This window comes from Hylobates moloch, unplaced genomic scaffold (assembly GCF_009828535.3).
Source record: "Hylobates moloch isolate HMO894 unplaced genomic scaffold, HMol_V3 SCAFFOLD_3, whole genome shotgun sequence".
NCBI lineage: Eukaryota > Metazoa > Chordata > Mammalia > Primates > Hylobatidae > Hylobates > Hylobates moloch.
Window position 1 is genome coordinate 150794194 of NW_026652278.1, and position 25120 is coordinate 150819313.

General features: G+C 35.5%; 1 protein-coding gene across 5 annotated transcripts in view; it reads right to left on the reverse strand.

Annotated features, from left to right (window-relative positions):
* The window catches only part of FSTL5 (follistatin like 5), a 786207-nt gene that overhangs the window by 734257 nt on the left and 26830 nt on the right, over nucleotides 1-25120 (reverse strand). The gene's annotated exons all lie outside the window — the stretch shown is intronic.

Genomic DNA, 25120 nt, shown 5'->3' on the forward strand with positions numbered 1-25120 from the left:
ATTGCTTTATAAGCACTTTAAACTAAAAGTTTTATGTCTACTTCAGCCTTTCTATGTTTTTGGATATAAATAAGTTGTAAAATGGCATAAACTCATTATTGTATAAATACTAAGTCCTTTTCAAACATACAAATCTAAGCTTTGAGCTCAAGTATATCCTGCTTTATCACTTTCGCCAACACACCTCCTTCCCTATTGTGACAGAGAGGAGCTTTTTCTTCTGTCAAAGCCAATCTGTTATGTCTGATTTCTTGAGAAACTTAATCAATTGATTAACATTGCTCTATGCTATATTTTGGGTTTGTTTTAGCAACAGGGTCTCACTTTGTTATGCAGGCTGGAGTGCAATGACACCATAAATGACCCTCCTGTCTCAGCCTCCCCAGTAGGTAGAATGGCAAGCGTGTGCCAACAGGCCGAGTTAATGTTTTATTTTTACTTTTCAGAGACAGGGTCTCACTATCTTGTCCAGGCTAGTCTTGAACTCCTGGTATCAAGTGCTTCTCCTGCTGTGGCCTCCCAAAGCACTGGGGTGACAGGCATGAGCCACTGAGTCTGGTTCTTGACTGAATTTTAAACACCCTTTCTCAATTATTTTCTTCCATCTTTAGACAGGCAGAAATGGCCTGTGTTTTAAGGTAACTTCTCTCCTTTACTTTCTCAATTTCTGGAATAGTTATATATATATATCATTCCATTTTCTTACCCTAGTTCACTCAGTCACGCTTCTGACCTCATCAGGCCATTAAACTGACTTTTTAGCTTTCTCAAAGCTAACCAGCACAATCTCTCTCTCTCTCACACACACACACACACACACACACACACACACACACCCCAGTGGGCATTCCTAATCCATTCTTACAAGACATATGCTGGCCATTCCATTGTTGTTGTTGTTGTTGTTTTGTGGAAGAAACTGTCACTTTCTTTGGTGTTTATAAGACTTCTCTCTTCTGTTTCTGTAGATTTTGTGATAACTCCTCAGTCCTTTAGTTGGTTCAGCCTACTGCTTTATTTTGCCATTAAATATTGTGGTTTATCAAATCTCATTGCTAGCCACCTGTATTCCTGCTTCATTCATTCAGCCCAGGTTATCTCAACATCATCTCTGATCTTAATTATATATATTGCTTCACATCCAACCTCTAGATTGGTATAGCTTGCTTACTTAACAGTTCCACCTTCATGTTTCAAAAACAGCCCTTCATAGTATGCACATCCTCACATAACACCACACTTTTCCAGATTTTCATTCATCTGTGTACTTAAACCAGAAACCAAGGAAACATCTTTGATATCTCTTGTTTACCCTTTAAACTCATCACTAAATTCTTTTATATCTACCTTCTAAATACATTCCCAAACTTTGCTTCCCCTCCAAATTGATGGTCCCCACTCTATTGCAAGCTGTCAAGACACTTCTCACCTAAACTGTCCCAACCACATCCTTGCTAGTCTTCCACATTTCTATATATGCATCTTAAGTCAATTCTCCACACGAGAGCCTGAGTGATCATGTTATTGCACTCATTAATAACTTTAGCATATTTTCATGTACTTTTAAGATAAAAACCAAAATCCCTGACCTAGCTGACGAGTTCCCAGTGTCTGGGTTCTATGTGTTTCTCTCTCCCTCTGGATATCACCTCCTGTGACACTAAACTTCAGTTTTTTGAACTTATTTTGACTGTCTCTGCTATAAGACTTTTGTAAGGTATTTTCTCCACTTGAAATATGGCCCTTTCCCCCTGCCCCATTTATCACTCAAAAACTTTCACACATCAGACATTTCTCTCAAGAATACCTTCCATGAGTTACATGTTTTAGTCACTCATTCCCATAGATGAGTTTTCCTTCATTTCAGGGATGTAATTATAAATCATAACCATGATTATTTGAAAAATGTTGGTCTTCTCCATTAGATTATATATATTTTTTCTCCTCCAAACTTTGTTAATGCAGGGAATTGTTTGCTTTTATTTTTGTTTTCTTCAGCATTACATCACCTGGGCCTAGCAAATAGCCTGGCACCTACTGAACAATAAATGAATGCATAAATGTCATTCTGTATTCAAGGATAAAATAAAGATCATGTTTCCTTACATTATCAGTCTGATAATGTTGAATGCAATTCCTATTTCTCCTGATGCTACAAAGCTTCTGAAAACTAACCTGAGCAAACTAAATATTTTCATTTGCAACCCATCCCCCCCTTTTTTTTTGTCATTTTGATGTATAACCTAATCCTTTTCTCAGAGGTAAATATTTGTTTAAAAGACATCTGGATGGAAGATATTAAATCCAAGATAGAGCCAAAAATAAAGCAAAAAGGACCAGCTCAAGTTAAGAGATATTTTCCACAAGGTTCTGAATACATCTGCTGCTTCTGTTGTCTACCAGGAGAGTCAAGAAAGAGGCATGTGTAATCCCAGCACTTTGGGAGGCCGAGGCGGGCGGATCACGAGGTGAGATCGAGACCACGGTGAAACCCCGTCTCTACTAAAAATACAAAAAATTAGCCGGGCGCGGTGGCGGGCGCCTGTAGTCCCAGCTACTCAGAGAGGCTGAGGAAAAAAAGAAAGAGGCATGAAAACAACTTCCTTCCATCCTGACTCTGGGTACAAGTGAGGTCAGAAATTTCTTTAAAGTGCTCAGTTTTTTCTTTCTCTGCCCTCCCTCTCATTTTCTCTCTCTCTTCTTCCCTCTCCTCTTTCTCTTTGTGTGTGGATGCACACACTCACACACACACACACACACACATTCTATATGACTACAAACATTTCATGCATTATAAAATATAGAGCAAATTAACAATTAATTTTAATAAGTTACTAAAAATCTTTTAAAGCTTCTGTTAGATCCCATGCATTCATACTTAGATCAACATTATCCTGAAATATTTTATCTACCCAAAGGTAGTAAGCTAGAAATATCTGCCTTACATTTCAATAAAAGTCAATAAAAATAAGTCAGTGTGTAAATCTTCAAGGCCGTATAGGCAACCTATTTGTGCTATTTTCATCTACATCTCTTATATGATTAACCATAATTAATTGTTTTCATTGATAGTCCTAAGATTTCTAAGTCCCAAATCTCTCAGTAATAAAAAGTTACACAAAAATAAATATACACATATACTTTACCTCAGCAAAATTTATGACATGGCTGGATTGATTTACTGGTATCACAAATAAAACTAAACAGAACTAATATTAAAAGTCAGATAGTCAGAAGTCAGTTTTCCTTAGGAAAACTCTGATTTCTGTTACACATAGGCATTTGAGCTCAGCAGTGTAGAGGTAATAGCCAAAAAAGACCAGAGAAAGAACAAAACCTAGTTTCTGCCCTCCTCTTTTGTAAATAACTACCCTGTAATTTTTTTCTTCATTGAAATATCACTAAGAAAAACAATTGAATCCAATTATATAGTTATCAAACAGTAACCTAAATAAAAAAAAATGGCTCTTCTCAATGTATGCTCAGAGAATCATGATCATCTTCTTATTCCTCTTTAGATACAGAAACCGAAGATATCATTATTATATCTTTAAAAGTTCACTCATCCACAGAAAGTGTTCTGGAAATTGTTTGTAAATCAGCAGTAATCGATCCCATGATAAACAGTGTCGTAATCTCACTTTCTCAGTATAGTAACCTCTGACAACCTGTTAGGTTTTCAGAATTAATTGGCAGTTTGTTGACAGCTCACTGAGAACGCTGAAAAGCACGTGACTAAAACAAACCAGCTGGAACAGATGGTGCAATAATGATCCTGTGACTTTTCCTTGTAACCCCCATGTTCATAGGAAAGCATCAGAAAACAACCTCATTATTAACTTGAAGAAAATAAAATGCATGTGTATCTAAAAAGTAACTGCCTAACTTCAGATCTAACAAAGTGAGACTTTAAAATGGTGAGGGGGTGGGCAGAGACCTCCCCTCTTCAAAAGATAATATGTTTCTTTGCATCAAGCCATTTTTATTTTCTCCGCATGGCAAAACATGCCATGCTGCTTGCCGGGGATAGGATTTATAGTAATTACGTTATTTAGTAGATTCAAATTTGAGGGATTTTGATATGTTTACATATTCTCCAGACTGTCACTTCTAATCACTTGGGAAAACTAAGACCACTGAAGCATTGCCTTAAGAATAAAATGCAGCATTTGAGATGGAGAAGAAAACTGTCGTAGCATGCCTTTGAATGAAAAGAGTGTCAAGATGAAGCAAAATCTCCAACATTATCAATCGTTGCAGAGGTTAAGTATCCTCACCTGCCTCTCACTCTGTTGTGAGTGGGCCATTTCAGGTTCTTCATGGCACAAAAGACTTTGAGAGCAAGTTCAAAGTAAGAGTATGCAAAGAAGTTTATTGCAAAGGAGCAGTGCACTGTGAGACGCAGAGCAAGCTGCTCAAAGGGTGAGGCTGCAGCTAGTGCCTTAAGAGGAATTTCTTTTATGGGAGCTGTATGTGAATATTCATAAAATACTAGTGAAGTAATGTGTGCCAAGGCCGACCTCTAATTGGCTCATGCGCTCTGTATCTACATGCTCTAACACACTTCTCGTGTACCATTAGCATATAAAATCTCCACGTAGGTGTGGGCTTTTTACTACTAAAATGAGGAAAGGGTTACGATAAGTTAAATCTTGAGCTTAGCTGTGCATGCAAGACCCCAGAGAAGTCCCTGCCCCCTGCCACCCAACTCCCACCCCCAGGCAGGAATTTGTAGCTAATAGCTTCTTGGGCTTTTGGTGCTAATTGGCTGGAGGTTGGGGAGGCTAAATCAGGAATAAGGGGCTTTTGTTCTCTTTCCCAGGCGGTGCTAGATATCAAGAACCTGTAATCTTCTGGGGGTCTGCTGGTATCCTGTAGGACCGCTTACCTTGTAAAAGAGTTAGAGGCTGATGCAGGAAGGTGCAAGGGAAAAGAGCCCACGAGGCTTCACACAAGGGAGACATTGGTATGGCCTCCTAGCCTTTCTTACCCTGCCACAACTCCATAATGGAAAACTCCTCACCCTGTCCTAGAAAAGTTCTATGGGTCTTCCCAGAGGTAAGTCCAATCCAATTCTTTGTGAGACCTTCCCTGACAACATTACCCAGGCTTTCTGTTCTCTGCTGCAATTTTTCTGTATCTTACTTATGTGATTTCACCTCGCACTGTGGCTATTGCTTTTAGAAAAGCTATCACTCTTACAAAGATGTAGAAGAAAGTAGTTAAGATGTACTAAACCAGTAACCACAGTCTAGCAAGTTTCTTACATTCCACAGACTTCTTGCTTTATTATGCAGCAGCAAAGTGCTGTAAATGCTCACTGGTGCCTTTTTTCTTTTCTGGTATCCTAGAATTCTGTGAGACAGGAAAACTGACTTCTAGACTGCCTTGGGTCTTACTGTTTAACCTAAGCGAAACCGATTACCCTGGTGGGCCCCAGCTGTCAGAGGGGATTTACGATCCAATATAGTGTAGCGCCTGTACCAGATTATTCCATCTGAGTAGGTTTATCAAGTTGGAGAAGAGAAAGGGGGTAGAACAGGTTTGAGAGAGTAAATGGCATTTTCTTTTTGGAGATGCCTTTTGGTAGTCCAAATGGAGATATTAGCTAAGCATTGGGATATAGGAACCCGGAGTTTAGCAAAGAGATATGGGCTAGAGATACCTGTTTGGGGTTCTTAACATTTATAAATCACCCAATCTAGGTGTGAGATAGGAGAAGGATGTGATTAGAGAGGAGAAGAGGTCCAAAGACTGCTGTCAGGCAGGTTTAGTTGAAACACATTATATATTTCTAGAAAATAAGAATACTGAAATGGTAAATTTGGAAAAATAATAGATGAAAATTTTATTCAAATGGAATGACTGGAAGCCACAGCTCTCCTCATCATCTGAATTGCTACATGGCTATTGGCTTGTTTATTCTCTGTATCCAACCACAAAGTTAACTCAGTAAAGACAGAACTATGTTAATCATTTCTGTAAATTAAAGTGGTACTTGGCCCACAGTATAATCTCAATAAATATTTTTGGGTAAATAAAATAATGAATAAGTTGATAAAAATTAATTTGAAATAGTAGATATAAATTAAGTGATTTTTATTATTCTTTATGGAATTGAAAATATTTGTTTGAATTGACTGAAATGAGTCGAAAAATTAAGTTGCAGTTTTCACAAAAAGCCTTTTCTTTTACACTTGGATCAAAACTAGGCTTTCAATGGGAAGTTCTTTTGGAAAAAACTTCCCTTGTCAAGGACAGAAAAACTTTTTATTCCTTATCTTAACCAGAATTGGAAGGACCAGAGGGCTTCTCTAATACCCATCAGGCAAGTTTGTTTGTTGTAGCAGTTATTTTCACCTATTGAGACACTTTAACTTCACACCTACTACTGTGAACTCTGTGGCTGAATTCTAATTTAATATTTTTCTAAGGAAAAAGCATTCTCCAAAGAGTCTAGTTTTTTTTGTTATTGTTGTTGTTGTTTTCTGTTTTTTTGGTTTTTTTTTTTTTTTTTTTTTACGGAGTCTGGCTCTCTCGCCCAGGCTGGAGTGCAGTGGCGCTATCTCGGCTCACTACAAGCTCCGCCTCCCGGGTTCACGCCACTCTTCTGCCTCAGCCTCCTGAGTAGCTGGGACTACAGGCGCCCGCCACCACGCCTGGCTAATTTTTTTGTATTTTTTAGTAGAGACAGCGTTTCGCCGTATTAGCCAGGATAGTCTCGATCTCCTGACCTCGTGATCCGCCACCCTCGTCCTCCCAAAGTGCTGGGATTACAGGCGTGAGAAGAGTCCAGTTTTATAAGAGCAATGGATTCCGTCTTTCAGAGAAGTGGATTTTCTCCATTCAGCAGCATATTCTCCTCATCAGAGCATTGGCTGCCACCCTGTCATTGTACCAGCTGCAAATACTTTTTCTAACTAGCACCATTTACAACAAAAACAAGGAATTACTGCCTTTCATGTTGTATATCCATAAAGACCAAGAAAGGAAAAACAGATCCTATACATCCTACTAGATATAGTAGGGTAGTACCAGATGGTATTTAATTCTCCAAAAATATTTTCAATAGGTATTATTGCCTATAACTACCATAAAGAAAAATAAAAGCTTATAGAGATGAAATGTCCAAGTTTAAAAAGTTAGCAGCAAGGCTGACTATAATAAAATCTGATTCATTATTGTTATTTAATACTACTTTTAAGACACACATACAAGGTGAGAGAAACTCCTGAGGCCAGAAATTCAAGTTAAAGACCAGACTGGGCAATATAGCAAGACTCCCTCTCTAAAAAATACATTAAAATTAGCCAGAAATGTAGGTGTGCACCTATAGTCCTGGCTCTCTACTTGGGAGACTTAGGTGGGTGGATTGTGTGAGCCCAGAAGTCTGAGGCTGCAGTGAGCCATGATCATACCATTGCACTCCAGCCAGGGCAAGAGTGAGATCCTATCTCTCTTAAAAAAAAAAAAAAGGTGCACACAATGATTCAGATAAAAAGATACTTCCTGTACAAGAACTATCTGCACAGAAAAGAAAAACAGCTAATTATTCATACTGAATACTTCTGGAAAAGGGAACATTTCACTTACATTTGCTTTAGATCAAGGTAAGTGAAGATACACGTTAAACAAATGCTGTAATAATGAATGCAAATAGCTATGTGACTGCTATGTCCAGGTTGTATGTGAAGGGCCTTCCAAATCTATATGAAAACACTAGCAAACATGGTAATTTTTTCAGTTCTTTTTTACAGAGGATTTTATGCTTTAAATTGGGACAATAATTGTACCCATTTATGGGGTACATTTTTAACGTATAGGCATAATATTAATATCAATGTAGAATGATTAGATCAGGGTAAGTTGCATATCCATAACCTTAAACATTCATTTCCTTGTGTTGAGAACATTCAATAACTTCCTTCTAGCTGTTTGAAACTACATAATATATTACTGTTAACTGTAATCATCTTACAGTGCTATAGTACACTAGAACTTATTCCTCCTATCTGGCTCTAATTTTATATGCTTTACTAAATCTCTCCCTATCCCCCTTTATCCCTACCCTTCCCAGGCTCTAGTATCCTCCATCTTTAGTTTTAAATTATTTGTCTTATTGGTCTACACTGTGAAAATATCCAACATTTTTCAGTGCAGTGCTCCATGTTGAAAGATAACAACATACTCAGTACACTTTTTTTCTTAACATGTGGGATAAGAATAGAATTTTAAGTCATAAATAAAAAGAATTATGACCATTAATTTAATTTTAGCCTTTCAAAAAAGGAGAAACCTTTTCTTCAGTGACATCTCAGTCATTAATTTGGAGGAACAAACTTTCCAAATTGTAATCAATTATACCTTTCAATCACCAGCTTAATTTGAGGCTAAATGTAGATAAAATAATTGCATTGTTATTTTAGAGATACTGAGATGTAAAATGTATAGGAATTTGAGCTTGCATTAGGAGAAAGTATTCACTCTTAGTTCCATTATTTTGTTTCAAATAGAAACGTTTATACTCTGCTTTAAACAAATGGTACTTACGAAAGCCCCACATTATTAGAAGCATGTTATGTGGTAAATATTTGTTGTCCAAAACCATCCACGCCTTGAAAAACTATATTGTAGTTATATTAACTCCTTTGGTACACAAAAACACATTTTAAAGCAAAATGTTTAAGAACAACATAATACAACATAGAACACAAGAGAACAGAACTGAAAACCATACTAGAGACCTAGTCCAACCCCTTCTTTTAATATTTGAAGTAAATGAGAACCAGTGAAATTAATTTGAAATAGTAGGTATACATTAAGTGATTTTTATTATTCTTTATGTAATTGAAAATATTTGAATTGACTATGAAGTGAGTCAAAAAATTAAGTTGTAGTTATCACAAAAAGTGAAGTTAACAGTATGCTCATGATAAAAAGTGGTTCTAGAATACAGCTGTCCTTATTCCTAGCATAGTATTTTAAAAAATACTATAGCATACCTGACTATAACCTCTTCACTATGGAAAGAAAAAAACACACATGTACAAGTGCTTAGTGTCTAAGAAATTTTTTAACAGCTATATCTCTGTGAAGCATAGTAAAACTGATTTTACTACTCACTAGAATTTCTAAAGTCAACTGAAAGGACATCATAGTAACCATCTTTATAGAATCATTTATTTGAGTAGAAGTTTTGGAGTTTTTGGTTCATACATTTGATTTCTCACAATGATGTTCACTGAGAGTATGGTTATATATAGTTATGGTTCTAGTTATATATATAGAGATGGTTATAGTTATGGTTGTATATAAATATATATAACTTTGAATTTGTATATAAATATACATTTAGTTATTGATATACAGATATATAAACATATAGATGTTTATAATTATAGCTATACAGAGATGGTTATATATAGTATAACATATATACTTTAAAGCATTTTTGACAACTTTGAAACAGAATAAACCTTTAATAAAACTTAGCCAAGGAAATTTCTTTAAGTTGCATAATATTAGAGTAGGCTGGGACTTCAAATCTTATATACTGGTATCTCAAATTTAGGTCCAAAAAAGCAATACAACATATAGTGACTCATTTTTTACCTCTCAAAACAAGTCCCTGGACTTCACTGTAATATATTCATGATTCAATAGTGAAAAGATGCATTACATATAGACTGAATTGAAACTAATTCTACATGTCCATTTTTAAACTAAAAAAAAATTGTCTGCCTTCAGAACTGTGGATTATGTATGTTGGTATACACACAGAATGGACCATCAGTCTCCCACCTTGCTGAAAGCTGAGGTCTGTATCATGGTATAAAAAGACTGGTTAAAATGATGTCCCAATATCGCCAAAATAATGTGATATATCTCAGTATGCTGCACTTAGCTACTTCTCTACTGTGTATCAGCTTTGCTTATATATGACAGTATCTAAAAAAAAGTGACTTCAGTACTGACCCTTGAACAAGACTGTTGTGAACTGCACGGTTCCATTTATACACAAATTTTCTTCCACCTCTGCTATCCTTGAGAAAGCAAAACCAACCTCTCTTCTGCTCCTTCCTCCTCAACCTACTCAACATAAAGATGATGAAGATGAAGACCTTTATAATGACTGACTTCCACTTAATGAATAGTAAATATATTTTTCTTCCTTATGGTTTTCTTAACATTTCTTTTATCCAGTTTACTTTATTTTAAGAATATAACATATATTAATACAACATAAAAAGTACATGCTAATTGACTGTTTATGTTATAGGTAAGGCTTCTGGTCAGTAGTAGGCTATTAATAGTTAAGTTGGGGGGAGTCAAAAATTATATTTGAATTTTACACTGTGCATGGGGTTGGCACCCTATCCCCTGTGTCATTCAAGGGCTAACTTTATTTCTCAAAACTGTGCCAATTCAGAAAAAGTACTTTTAATACTCAGCAGCAACATACTATAGTAGAAAGAACAATAGGTTAAAAGTCAAAAGACATCATTCTGCTTGTGGCTGGGCTCATAAACTGATTTTCTTAACACTTGCATTAACATTCTCAACCCACTGTTCCCCGCTTCTACAACTAACTAATCCACTTAAATTGTTTGCTTGGAGGTCACTACTGTACTTGATCTTTCCTCCCTTTAGCTTCAAACACAAACAACATTCTCATGATTTCATTTCATTTCCTAGCCATGGTTTTGTAGTTTCTTTTTCCACCTTCCTTTACTCACCTGCTCTCTTAAAACTACACGTTTGTTATGTTAAATTTCTGAAAACAGAAATAGACGGATAATGTTGAATTTTTGTTTTTTTTAAGATTTATTTTCAATACTATCTTCAATAAAAATTTAAGGAACAACATCTGTATGTCATAGTAATATAAGCTGAAAGTTAAGAAAACATATTTTATTACTTCTCAAAGTAGGTAGCAACTGGATGTTATCATGCAAATTAAAACTTTTTCTCCTAAACACTCTTTATGTACCTTATTGCACACTTCATATGTGTGTGGCATGAAAGGCCTATTGCCCTACTTTGTACGTAAGCTACACCTAAGTTTGCATAGTGTAATGTGGAAAAGTGATGTTTTAAAAGTTTGAAAATAATAATACATTATATGACCTTGAAGATATCTCCCTGGTTCAAGAGAAGGGAAAATTATTATAGGCTCTGTCTTCTGAATTCATTGCCTTCTACCTTGATGAGCACTTAAAATGTAAATTAAGGAAGAGTACAGCTCTTAGGACTGACTTTGCTTAAAATCCCAGAGGTACTATGTTACAGATTTTATTTGCTATTTAAAAAAATCATTGCAATTTTGTCAATGTCAGACAGATTTTAAATTCAACCTATTCCATACCAAGGTCTCCAGCAGCCCATGTTCTTTAAATCTGAAACTACATTTATTGTACAAGAAAAAAAAATCTGTCACAGTTTAACAATGAAGTGCTGCACAGGGAACAACTTAATTTCCTCTGTATTTAAAACTGAAATGCCATGGGGAAAACTTGCCCATTCATTGGGGTCCGCTAAGTTTCAGAGGAATTCTAGTTCATTCTCAGAATACTGTGGAGAGTCTGAGAATAGTCCACAGTTAGTAGAAGTAATTGAGACTCAAGATATTTTCCGGAGAGATCCCAGAAGGAGAGATGTGGCCATCCTGGTGTGCAGGGGAAAGAGGGAAGATAGGTTAATGCTCACTTGCACTATAAAGATTCTCACAAAGTTTCTCAGAATTAATATCTCCATGTTTTCTTAGAAAATATGGAAAGTGGAGAGTAAACTATCCTTGTAGATGAACGTTTGCTCACTCAATTGAAGACTTGAGGACATTCCTAGTGGTTTAAACCAAAACAGACAAGAAGAGCTGAAACCCTGCAAGAAAACTCTAAAGCTACTGGAACTATTTCATCTGGTTATGTGGCCAATCATAGCCAGTAGTCAGAACCCAAGTCGTGAGCATTAACACTGCAGAAATCGAGTTTGTTTTCAGCAAGAGACATATAACTTACATTTTATTTTGGACCAGTGTCTCAAGTTTGAAAAAGAGGCAACAGGTAAAAGATTTTTTTTTTTTAACTAAATCGTATCAGATTTTGAAAGAAAAAAAAACTGAAGAAAGGTGAAAAGAAAGCAGTAACATGGTGTTTTATAATATAACAATAAAAAGTGCATATTGGATATATAATGTATTCCAGGCAGTTACACCATGAGCTTTCAAATTCTTCATAATCTGTCAACACAAAATACACTAATCTAGGTAGAGTACTCAGATGAGTTCAGAAAATATATCCATAACAACACTTAAAATTATATGTCTTATGTCTTTTGAAATAAATGCTTTTAACAGATAATAAAGACAATACATTGGTACTAGTATGATATCTGAGAATCTTACACAAGTGAACTTTTGAAATGACGCCTCTAATTAAATTTAGAGATAGCTATTACATTGAATTTAAGAAACACAGAATTAGAATTTATATGCAACTCCATCAAGATGCTGTTTCTAGACTAATGGTAGGTATAAAAAATTTAGTAGCATCATCCAACCTATTTATGGCCTGCTTCAGAACCCTTGTAATTCTGTAAAATCCACAGTAAGCCTGACCACCAGTAATTTTTAGCAACTTTCTTTCTCCATTCTCTCCTCTTCTCTAGGTAATGAATATAAAATTCCCAATATAACTGGTTGGGCCCAGATTGATAGTGAAGTGTACTTCCTTCCTCTGTTCTTAAAGGACTAGAACCAGAAAGCATAATGGCTTCTTCTGGGCAGAGGATGAGATAAATGTCTCTTTAATGAGATAATCTATTGCAAAATGAGCCCTTGAACCGCCAGAGAGCAGCCAAAATAATACTGAACGCTGGCTGGAGACTCTATCAAAACATAATCAAAAGCTTCTTTTATGTCACTCCTTTTTTTTTTTTTTTTTTTTTTGAGACAAGAGTCTCGCTCTGTCACCCAGGCTGGAGTGCAGTGGTGCAATCCCAGCTCACTGCAACCTCAGCCCTCCAGGTTCACGACATTCTCCTGCCTCAGCCTCCAGAGTAGCTGGGACTACAGGCGCCCGCCACCACGTCCAGCTAATTTTGTTTTTTGTATTTTTAGTAGAGATGGGTTTTCACCATGCTAGCCAGGATGGTCTCGATCTCCTGACCTCGTGATCCACCCGCCTTGGCCTCCCAAAGTGCTGAGATTACAGGCATGAGCCACCACACCTGGCCTTCACTACTTTTCTTTAAAAAGTAAGCTGTAAGTTTGATTCAGCCCACTGATTGTCCTACAGCAAACACAAAAATAGCTAAGGCCAACCCTTAAGGAGTAAAATTACATATAAAGCAAGTAGGGACGCTAGTCCAGGGGACACAGCTTTCTATCAACTTTGGTTTCTGAACATTTTATCTTATAAAAATGAAATTTTAATTATATTTTTAATTTTTACTTTATACAACTTTTAATTATAATGCATCAATTCACTGACTTATTTAATGGTTTATGATAAAGCTGTCATGTTTGAGAAAAACTACCTTTGCAGTTTAAAAAATGTTATTGAATATTTGTAACTAAATTTTTTCATTTGAATTTTTAATTGATCTGATATTAATTTTGAGGCACAGTATAATGACAAGATTTTATTTTATTCTTGTAGAAAGTAAACTATGGTTTTTGAAAAGTTTATTTGATTTATAATTCTCTTTTGGTTAGATGTGGGATTTACCTGTATCTGTGGTTATGTTTTTAAGTTCTTTATTTGTTTCCATTAAATTATCTATTCTTATGCAGATATCACAGCTTTTAACTAACAGAGTTTGATAATAATTCTTGATATTCAGTAAGAAAATCCTTGGTTCTTTTCTCTTCCATATTCACTTTAGAATGAAGGCATACAGGTCTTCATCAGACATTGTAATTCATATTTGATTTGCATTTATTTTTAATCCTTTGCGTAATTTACTTTAGGTGTTTATTATTTAAGCAGTGTATAAAGTTTTATTACTATAACAAAAATTTATCTTTAAGAGATTAATATATTTACATTTATTAAGATTGCTAATATATTTGAACATATTTCTACAAGTACTTTTGTGCCTGTGTGAGTGTGTTTCCTGTTGTATATCTTTGATTCTTTTGTTTTCTTACATACTTTATATGGGATTGTTAACATTTTCAGTATATCTCCTTTTTTCTCTTTGTAGAGGCCTACAAAGTCTAAAATATTCAGTGTATCTTTCTTTTGAAGAAGACAAAATGTTAAGCTTTAAAAATGTTTTACAAACATGTGAAATTAATAAGAATAATAATTCTACCTTTAAAATATAAGAAATCAATTTTTATTACAATTAAAGTCAACAGTTACTTAACTGCTGTGCTTGCCATTTTTCCTTGTATTCCATACATTTCTAATAGGTTACTTTTATGCTGAAATAAACCTTTCTATAGTTTTTCGATGTAGGCCAATAAAAGGCAACATGTCCCATTCTTTGTATCTTAAAATTTTTGACTAGCCCTTAATATTAAAATTATTAATTGAAATAATAACTTTATTAAAATCTTAGCTATGTAAATAATTCTAGAACTTTCTCCCAACACTTTCAAATGTCTTGTGGCATTTACAACATGATGAGATGTCTCCTGTTAATCTAATTATCATTCTTTGTAGGCAATGTGTCTTTTATTTGGTAGTTTTTAACACCCTTTTTATTAAACTTACTTTTTCTCTTCAGCGTTTAGCATATTATTTCGATGAAATTTCCAGTAGTATTTACAATTCATCATTTTTTCCTTTTATAATCTAATGTGTATAATCTAATGTGTAGCCTCTCCATTAACTTTTACTTAAATGTCTATAGATTTTTTTGTCAAGATTTTACATCATTTTGTCTTTTAAAAGTAACAACTTATATTTAACTTATTCTGATTTCATTTTGTAATTTATTGTGATTTTTGGGCATTATGCATTTTTAAAAATTCAGGCTTTTACAAAATTTTATTTCCTCTGGAATATAATCTTACGCACTTATGTATTTACTTGGTGGTTGTGGGTGTGCATGTGTGCCTGACAGAGGGTACGTGTTTGTCTGTGTTTTTAAGTCTACCTCCCATGCTGATACTGGCAACTTTTGTCTTACACCATCTGACTATGCTGACAGCATTGCAGATTCAGTCACCAGCCTAGTGGTCAGCTTGCCTGATTGTCATGTATATTTTAGGCATCCACCTCTCTCAACACACAGCTTTATCTAAGCCGCACCATTGACCAGCCTTTTACCCCACCTCAAATCAATACTATCCCAGTCCCTGGATTGAGGGACTGGTTTGATTGTGGCAGCTTCCAAGAACTTGTAATGGAAAGTTTTCTTTCCCATTTTCCCCAAAGAGCTAAATCTCCAGGCTGCCTTTCCTACTTCGTTGGAAACCCCTGACTTTTGCCAGTTACGCCTCGTACACCCCTGCAAAGCTATGCCTTTTTCATTTCCCCTTTTATATTTTATTACTGTTTTATATTTTATGCTTTGTAATAGCCTCAAAGTCTAAGTAAGGTAACCAGTATGTTTTGTTCTGTTTTAAAATTGCTGGTGTACCTGAGGCATGCTCACACTGTAATTCATCTATATCTATTAGACCTGCAAGGATGAATCAAATATTAACTATTTATTGCGTAGAGCCCAAACATAAACTTAAAAGTCATTCAAGCATTTTTTTAAGTTTCACAGAAGTACCATTTGTAAGGCATTTAATGACAACATATATCTTGCAACCTTTGTTTCTTTGAAGTTACTTAGATGATAGGATTTTCATAAACTTTTCTTATGATAAAAGTGAAGTAGGTAATTTTTTATGTGCATTCATGAGTTTTGTTACATGCAAATTTGAACTGAAAATACTAATATATATACAGTGTAAGGATAGAACTGAGACATTACTATGAAAATCTGGAAGACAGAAAGGAAAAAAATGCCAATCTGAATGGGATCTTTTATAAACAAGGGTTGACATGTGATTATTTTATATATGCACTAACAGAAACCCTCGGGTGAATAAAATTGATGATAACATTGGAAGATCATTAATTTATGGGGTACAGAGCCTATAAATCATATTATTCACTAAGGGAATTATTATTGAAGACATTTCTTTTTAAAAGAAATCCCACCAGTTGAACAGATTTTCAAAAACTATGGTGTAAATAATTAATATGCTAAACTTAATTTGGTGTCAACATAAATCCAATTCATGAAACATGTAAAACTAGAATTTTATATGTATTTGAAAGACACCTTAGAATTTATAGAGTCCAAAGACCTTTCTCACAGATAAATAAAAACAATCAGCATGATGAACTAAACTCTGATTGTACGTAACTAATTACTTCTAGTAATATGTCTGTAGTATTTTTACATATTTGTAGAGCAATATGTCTAGATATAAAGTTTTCTAAAGCCCAGAGTCTTTTCAAGTTTTCACCAGAAGTTTTGCTGTGGTCTGAATGTTTCTGTCTCATGCAAATTCATACTTTGAAATCCTAACAACCAAGGTGATGATATTAGGAGGTGGGTTTGGGATGAGATGATTAGGTCCTGAGAGCAGAGCTCTCAGAATGGGAACAGTACCCTTATGAAAAAGGGTGAAGAGTGATCCCTTGCCCCTTCCACCATGTGAGTACATAGAGAGAAGGCACCTTCTTTGAACCACAAAGAAGGCCCTCACCAGACAACAGATCTGCATTAATATTAGGCTTCCCAACCTCCAGAAATAAATTCTTGACATTTATAACCTTCCCAGCTTATGATATTTTGTTATACCAGCTTAAATGGACTGAGACAGATTCTAATAGAATAACTCCACCTGATTATTCCAATATCATAGAAGATGTAGAAGAAAGATTAAGAAAATAGAAAAAAGCTGTTGGTATTTTCTTTTTCCCGATCTTCCTATGTATTTCACTATTTAGTATGCATATATCTACAATGATGTTTGCAAATTAAATATTTTTCTTAAAATGACTCTCATTGTAAAAGACTTTATATAAAAAATATTGGTCACATATTGGCAGTATGTTATCCCAACTTAATTTCAGCTATAATACCTTACTGTTTGAGACTTTTTTTTTTTTTTGAGACGAAGTTTCGCTGTTGTTGCCCAGGCTGGAGCGCAGTGGCGCGATCTGGGCTCACTGCAACCACCGGCTCCCAGGTTCAAGTGATTCTCCTGTTCTCCTGCCTCAGCCTCCCAAGTAGCTGGGATTACAGGTGCCCACCACCACGCCCAGCTAATTTTTGTATATTTAGTAGAGATGGGGTTTCACCATGTTGACCAGGCTAGTCTTGAACTCCTGACCTCAGGTGATCCACCCGCCTCGGCCTTCCAAAGTGCTGGGATTACAGGTGTGAACGACCACGCCCAGCCGAGACTTTCTATTTTTATGATTAATTAACTCATTAGTTTTGTTCAAATCCACACCTTACCTAAAGTGTAATCCTTCAAATATTATGATAACCTACTGCATATCATTTGCATTTTAAGCTTTTAAAACAATATCTCCCAGAAAACTCATCTGGAATTTAATATCTCCAAACAAATCTCTGCAAATTGTCATATTCTTTACAAAAAGATAAAGTGAGAAAAAACTTTGATAATATACTTCATGTTACATAGGAGGTTCTTAAGTAAAGCACATTAATCAACAAACACATACTAATCAAAAATATCAAGAGAACATGGTTTACAATCTGCCCCAGAGAAGGGACTTAAGCCTTGCTGTGTAATGGTGAAACTTTCCAAAATAGTCACCAAAATATATCATGGCAGTATTAGTAAGAGAAGGCATCTCACAGCTCCAATGTTGAAAACAAAACAAAATGAAAAAATAATCCTCTCAAATTTGTCTTACACAATAATTCAATGTAAATTAAACAATTTTGTTCTATTTTATGCAGGTGCTAAATTTAAATAAGTAATCAAAACAGATTTCCAAATTGTATAGCTTTAGAGATAGTAGTCAAAAATATCTATAATATGAAGGAAGGATAGGAAAGATTTAATCAACCAGAGGCATCATTTCTTTTAGATTTACTCATCACAAGATTTCAAATGTGCCCTTTTTAAAGAAGCAACATGCTAGCACTTTAAATATATCCTAGGAAGACAACACAGTGAGATTACAAATATAAAGCAATAGAATTCTAAAGAGCCTAGAGGGATAAAGTCCACACAGATATTGAGCATTTTTCATTTTCTGAAATCACCCTGCCATTTTAAGCAACGAAGTGAAGGTCTTGTAAAATGATTGTAGTCTGCCATCCCTGAGCACTTGATGAAGAGTTTAGAAAAACAATCATGTGTCTGAAAGTGGAAAAAGTTTCTTTTTGTTTTCACTGTCTATGTGGGGTCATTCTTAGGAGGGAGGAATATTCCTAAACCCATAGGTTTAGTAATACAGTATTAAATGTTTCATTATAACGATACATTTAACCCTTATCATGTGCATAATAAAGAGGTTCATGAGTTTGAAAACTGCATATAGTCTTTTAAAACAAGCTCAATCAAACAAGAATGTTGTGTTTCCTATGCAAGTGATTAGAAATGCGTAAGAACTAAATATCCATGCCCTATGTGAACAAAAGCTTATTATCCTTACAACCATATTTTTTCAAATGACTATTAGTCTACATTAAATAAGAAAAAACTTCAAGTACAAGTGATTTTTTTATTCCTAGTTTTTTGTGTTTCTACAAGCTGCATTAGGGCAAAGAAAACTAGAAAAATCTTTTCCAGATATGTCAAGCCCCACAGAGTAAAAACAATATAATAATGACAATAGCAAACATTTTCTGAGTGATTACCTTATTTGGGGCTCTATATTACATAGCTTATATGAATAATTCAACTTAAACTTATAACAGCAACAAAAAAAGCTGAGGCTTAGGAATGTGCAGTGATTTGCCCAAGATGAACACACTGACAAAAGATTTGGATCAGTGTTATTCATGATGACCAAAAATCAAGAGATTCTAATTAATTACAATTCACAATGGAATAGGTACTGGCTATATAGTTTTTAAATGTTAACTTTATCAATATTTCTATAATATAGGTATTAAATATGGCCAATAACATATTGAACATATTAGATATGTGAATAATATTAAATGAAAATAAAAATTACTTTTAATCACATTATTTTAGAGAGTCACATTTTCTGGCCCAAATACTTATAGCCTATGTAAACATGTCATTTGAATTAGAACACAACTTAAATTATGCTCATTGCAAATGTGGTGGTCCAATGGGTTTATAGATCATTGCTCTGTAAGCTGTAATATCCCTTTGGAAGACTTAAGAATATATTTAAAGCAAAAATACTTTACTAAAACAGTCACCGTTAAATTGAATAGAATTAGAATCTCGGATATTATCTGAGTAATTTGAGTGCCCATAGGACATGATTGATTTCTCCTTGGAGGATATCTTGTCACTTATGGGCCACTAATAAAGCCCTATACACATTTTATATTAAATGAATGAATGTATTTGTTGATACTCACATGGTGACAAACTATGGATTGTGGGTATAAAAATATCAAATTTGCTTATATAAAAAACAAATTTTAAAATGTGTGGACCTGTTGTCCACTTAGGAACAAGTTCATTGATCATTTCTAAAATTGGCCATCTGGTGGCTTCATTTCAAATTGCATTCACGTTCCAAAAGATATACTTTGGATCTCTGGAGGATGTGGCTAAACGATTCAACTCTATTTACAGAGATTATAGTAATCAAATGGCACAATGATATAAAATTACCCCATGCAATTGGAGCGTACCTACTGCAGCAGGGGCTTCTCACTGAGAGAAGATTCCCTGGGCTGGAAAGACAAGTAGCATGAGAATGAGTCAGAAGCTTCAGCCACAAAGTGAGAGCCCACTGGTGTCTGAAATGACGCTGCTCGATGCTAGTTTCCACCTCACTGACTTCCCTAGCCTGCCTTCTCTTTTTCTGCGGTCATAGACCAGCAGACCTTTTACCATACTTAGTTATCAGATTTTGGTCGGCAAGAAAATTATGGGTACAGAGTGTTTGATAAAAGTTCCTAGGCCAGACCAAAGATACTCTAATTCTAGGGGTCTTAGATGAGATCCAAGAATCTACAATTTAAACAGGGATCACAGGTGATTGCAATATAGGTGGAGCAAGCCTCATACTTGTGAAACACTGCTCTATCATATCTGCTATACTCAGGTGAATAATAGATTAACCTCAAAGCGTTTGAATTAAAACTTCTAAACCAAAGTCTAGCAGATTATCTGTGGGTGACTATGCAGCATTCTTAGAACATTAAGAAATAAACAGTGTGATTTTGGTATTTAAGTTTAGGTTTTCTTCTCTACTTAAACAGAAGCAGGTAGAGTTGTTACCTATATAAGTACCCTCATTTATAGGGCTGGGGCCAGAAAACAATTGTAGGCACTACAGTGCTCCATCAGAGGCAAAATATTGCACACTTGAGAATTTTAAAAATCCATTCTTTCTAAACTGAGATGCAATTGTCAGTGGCATTAAAAATGTGAGCTGTAACACTCACCACGAAGGTCTGCAGCTTCACTCCTGAGCCAGCGAGACCACGAACCCACCAGAAGGAAGAAACTCCGAACACATCCGAATATCAGAACGAACAAACTCCGGACACGCCGCCTTTAAGAACTGTAACACTCGGCCGGGCGCGGTGGCTCACGCCTGTAGTCCCAGCACTTTGGAAGGCCGAGGCAGGCAGATCACGAGGTCAGGAGATTGAGACCATCCTGGCTAACACGGTGAAACCCCGTCTCTACTAAAAATACAAAAAAAAACAAAAAAGAGCCGGGCGAGGTGGCGGGCGCCTGCAGTCCCAGCTACCTGAGAGGCTGAGGCAGGAGAATGGCGTGAACCCCGGGGGGCGGAGCCTGCAGTGAGCCGAGATCGCGCCACTGCACTCTCGCCTGGGAGACGGCGAGACTCTGTCTCAAAAAAAGAAAAAAAAAAAAGAACTGTAACACTCACCGCGAGAGTCCGCGGCTTCATTCTTTAAGTCAGTGAGACCAAGAACTCACCAATTCTGGACACAAAAATACCTACATTTCACACTGTTCCTCAGAGTTTGGCAATAGGACATCTATGCCTATCGCATAGATGTGCAAACTATCTATGCTTCTTGAAATAATCTTCAGAGCACGAAGAAGAAGCTGCACTCAAAAAAATTGCAGATAATTTGAATTTCTCTTTGAATTTTTACCATCTGCTCTCCAGGTGAAGCTACCTCCATTTTATCTTCTAGAGGAAGAGGTTGGCTCCCAGATTGTCAGCCTGGAAACTATAAACTCTCACATGGTATTAGGTGATTATAACTAATTTTTAGAAGTCTGACCTTTGTTAATTATTAGAAATTTCAAAGTTTAGCAGAAAAAGTGGTAGTAATGTAATTTTTTCTTTTTTTTTTGAGACGGAGTCGCGCTCTGTGGCCCAGGCTGGAGTGCTGTGGCGCAATCTCGCCTCACTGCAAGCTCCGCCTCCTGGGTTCCCGCCATTCTCCTACCTCACTCAGCCTCCTGAGTAGCTGGGACTACAGGCGCCCACCGCCATGCCCGGCTAATATTTTTGTATTTTTTTAGTAGAGACGGGGTTTCACCATGTTAGCCAGGATAGTTCTAATATTGTTCAGAAGGTTGTAGTGTTGAAGGCAATCAATTATTTTCATATGCATTTAAACTTCTAACACTATCCTGAGTCTAAACGGCATTGAAAGTGAGGGAAGAACAAAAAGTCTAGTCTGCAGCAAATGATTGCACGAGTGAGGCTGAAGTCGGTGAGTACCTTCTCCACGGTCACAAAGACAGTATGTTACAAGGTCACTCTAAAACTCAGCTCTTTTGGTTCCTACTCATGTTTTTACAGCACACCAAGTAGGAGAGGCAGTCATTGTTAATTGGTGGCTTTAACTTTCAATGCTTTCTTTCTCTTCTCACGTAAGTCGTGTTTTTAATTTTGTTTTGTTTTTGTTTAGTTTTGGCATTCTATGTAAGATTTTTGTTTAATATAAATACTGGTAACATTCAGACACCCTAAAATATAGCCCTTATTGTACATGAGGTGAGTGTTTCAGCTGGTGCCAGTCATATGGTAGACTCTTGATATATATTTAATAAGTGAATGAATGAAAGTCTACCATAAAATGACAAAACTTCCTAAATGTGTTATTGTTGGAGCCATAAAATTATGTTTCATTTCTTCTGTTTCTGTTTTTAAAGAACATTAAGAAAGCAGCTTTATAATGATAAAGTATAGAGATCTTAGCATACATTTAGAGAAATTCAACTTCCTTTCTTCTCAGTAAAGATTCTCTCTTACCTGGATAGCCAATACCAACCAGTTGTTCTCTGAGATTCTCTGACGACCTTGCCTCTCTCGACAACTAGAGTCATGATACTCCCATTGGAAGGGCAATTAATCTTAGCACTGAAGGACTTGTGATCTGGCCCCAACTTTGTGCCTCACTGGGTAAATCACTGAAATTGTTTTGGTGTTTGTCTGTCAACTTTAAAACATGGATGATCGCCGTGGTTTCTTAGAGCTCTAATTTCTAGCTGATATTTCCCATGATTCTTCCTTTTTACTATATCCAGTTTATTTTCTTTCACCTCCATCTCTGGCTATTGCATTGTAAAATGTTGAGGAATAAGAATCATCCTGGATATTTTAAGCACGGTGGTATCTCAGGCCATGGAGGCTTAGTGGAAGTGACCTGGGGGAGAATAATTTTTGTCAGAGGGACCTAGAGGTGTACTGAGTAACTCAAAGTAATCAGTTTTAAAATATGTGATTTCACTGCCCCTGCGGTCTTATTTATTAGAAGCTGCATATTAATGTATAATTGGTTGATGAGTTTCAGGCTAGCAATTACTATTTTCTGTTAAATGACATGGGAGACCACCTGAGAATATTTCAAAAATATTTTCATTTGTTCATGAAATATATCTGGAAAACAAAACAAAACAACTTAATAACTCATTGGTTTCCAAGGTATATTTTTTAAACACTACAATACCATTGGAAGAAAAATTAACAATTTAACCCTTTCTCATTTAGCTCATGGAGATTGTAATTTCACAGTCCCATTCACTTGCTAGAGGGAAGAGAGAACAACAAAGGTATTATCTTACGTAGTTCTCGGAGGAGTTGTTTTAATAGAATGGAATCATGGCTGCTGATCTCATTTTCCCATAAATGCTCACAACTCAATCTCATGCAATGGCTGTGTTTACCACCACCGATGTTTATAATCAGTGTTAACACAGGAAACTTATACAGTCAGCCAGGCAGTCCTTTTCTTCTCTTGTTAACTAGGGTTGTTATTACTGTTTCCTTAATTTCCTAGAGGATTCATGAACATAATCATGTCAGCTGCTAAACTGGTGGGAATTGAAGCTATTCTACGTTTTGAAAGCATTTCCATGTGCTAACTTGGAAACTACATAAATCAGTGCTTTGATTACTACTTTTTAAAAACTACCAGCTCTTAGTTTGGTAGATGTGAATTGTCAGCATAGCACAAGTGGAGTTTCTGCAGTTATCCACTTAATTAGCTCATTATGGAGCTAATCAGCACAATGAGGCCCTCAAAGTGGGTTTACTCAAGTATTCTCATTGTTATTATTTGTTTGAATACTCTTGTTAAACTCATTATGTTTATCAAACTATTAGTCTATGATGTTATACCTCAATTTTATTTATACTCAAAACACAATAATTTATTTCAATAAAGTGTTTTTTTCTTTTTTCTTGTGTTAATATAATACATTATATATTTTTCTTTTTATACCAAAGGTATACCTTCATTGTAGGCATTTATAAAATACATGTGAGAAAAATACAGATAAGAAAAACTATAATAACTTGCAATCTCACAGCCTAGAGGCAATGAAAGCTCATAGTTTGGTATATTTACGTCTTTTCTTCATACATATAACCTAAAATAAAAATGCCTTACCATTCAATCAATTTCAATATGGCTTATTCCACCTCTGCTCCATAAAAAGTTATCTCCCTGGGTCCTTTTTAGCCTCATTGTTGTTAAGGTTAATGAATGCCCCCTCTTACTACTTTCTCATCTGCCTTGGCTTTTCCCAAATATTTGGGTATAACGTATTTTAAGCTCCATGAGGTCAGAGATTGTAACTGTATTGTTTATCTTTGTAGTCTAGCACCAGTGTAGTACCTGGCAGATAAAATGGCTTTCTAGATATTTTGTTGAATAAATGATCAAGCCTTTAATCTTAAAACAATGTCTGAATTTTATTTCATGGCACTAAAATGTTTGGATTTTTTACTACTTCTCAGAAGGATATTCAAAAATCTCTTTCATTTTTCTTTTGTTCTCTGTACACATTTTATGCTAATGAGTTTCTGTTTTAGATCTTCATCTTTCACATTCTATCTGGCTTTCCATGTACTCTTGTGACTCTGGTTGCCATATATATTATCTTTCCTAAATCAAAATCCTTTACAGATCTTCTCCCTCCAGATTCAGAAATGTGACTGAGTACTGTAGTTTTCCACTGTGATACACCCATATCTCAGAAACATGTCTTAAGTCAAAAAATACACTCTCTCCCACACCCCAAAAATTCCCCCAGCAAGAAATAAATAAAAATTGATAAAATTTTCTACATAATGAAAATTTTTAATATGTGCCAAAACATCTCAACATGCATATTTAACATCTTGCTGTGAGATCTTTAGGAATAGTCATACCGAAGTGGGCAAGACTGTAAGGGATGATGAGAACCCGGTTATCAGAGGAAAAGGAGATGAATTGAAGATCAATCTGAAAGATTCACAGGGTCATGATAAATACTTTAGAGGTAAATGCACAAGAAAACCAAACTACTTACTGAGACTGTGTCAAATTTCGATTTTACATCTTTAGAGTGGGGGGAGTTGTAGATATAAGGGTTCCTGTAAAATTAATTGGAATAGTGATGGGGACTTGGTTGGAGTATTAACCAAGAAACCTAGACAGAACTCTACAACAGTGGATCAATGAGCCCAAAACCTTAGAAAAAGGCTGTAAATCCATG